Raw genomic sequence first — 1373 nt, forward strand, 5'->3', positions numbered from 1 at the left:
CTGACTGTATTATTGTATTATCTCTCATGCTCTCGATGACTTTAATATAATACTTATATATCTCAACCATACAATTGTGCATTACTGAACCCAGAAGTAGTATTACTGAACTCGTAGGAGTAGCAGCGGGTGGGGGCTGGTCCCCACCACCCTCTGCGTCATTTTTTAAAAATTTAATACTACAATTATGTCTATCCACTTTCAAGGGAATCCAATCAATACAACTATTATTCAAATTTATGCACCAAAACCCAAAGCTAATGATGAAGAAACTGAAGAATTCCATCAATGTCTCCAGTTTAAAATTGATCAAATAGTCAATCAAAATTGCTTGATAATTATTGCCATTGGAATGCAAAATTGGAAAAAAGAGTTTGAGATCCCATGATAGAATTTTCAAGACCAACAAAATGTTCATAACAAATGCTTTTTTTCCCAACAACTCAAATGAGCCCCATATATATGGACTACTCCAAAAGTAATCCATCGAAATCAAATTGCTCATAACTGTGGGAAGAGAAAATAGAGAAGCTCAATATGAGCAGCTAGAACCTGGCTAGGGATTTCCTGGGGAACAGGCCATCAGTTAGTCATATGTAATTTCAAATTGAGGCTGAAGAAAATAAAAAGTCCACAATAGCCAATATATGACCTTGAGTATATACTACCTGAATTTCCAGATTATTTCAAGAACAGACTTGCTTCATCAAACACTAATGGCAGAAGGTTTGATAAACTGGAAGAAGACATCAAGAATACCATTCATGAAGAAAGCATGGGGTCATTAAAAAGATGAAAAAAATCAAAATGGATGTCAGAAGAGCTGTGAAACTTGTTAATTTTAGAGTGATAAGAAACATGGAAGAAATAATGAAGTCAAAGAGCTGAATGGAAATTTTCAAAAGGCAGCTTGAGAAGACAAAGTATAGTATTACAATGAAATGTTCTCAGCTCCAGAGTTAACAAAACATAGAGAAGAACATGGTTAGCACAGCTGAAAGTTAAAGAACTTAAGAAAAAGCAAGTCTTGAGTTAAAAATATTCTATGGACAACGTATAGGATATACAGTAAGCATTCAAAAATATGTAAAGAAAACACAGACACTATACCAAAAAGACTAGTGGTAATTCCACAATTTCAGAAGGTAGCATATGAACAAGAGCCAATGGTACTCAAGGAAGATGTTCATGATACACTGAAAATTCTAGCCAAAAACTGAGTTTCAGGAACTAATGGAATATCAATTGAAATTTTTCAACAAGTTGATGAAACACTGGAAGCACTTACTTGTGTCTGCCAGGAAATTTGGAAGACAGCTACTTGTCGAACTGACTGGGTGAGATCCATATTTGTAACCATTCAAAAAAAATGC

Source organism: Echinops telfairi, unplaced genomic scaffold (genome assembly GCF_000313985.2).
Source record: "Echinops telfairi isolate 266 unplaced genomic scaffold, ASM31398v2 ScPeMD7_2186;HRSCAF=2738, whole genome shotgun sequence".
NCBI lineage: Eukaryota > Metazoa > Chordata > Mammalia > Afrosoricida > Tenrecidae > Echinops > Echinops telfairi.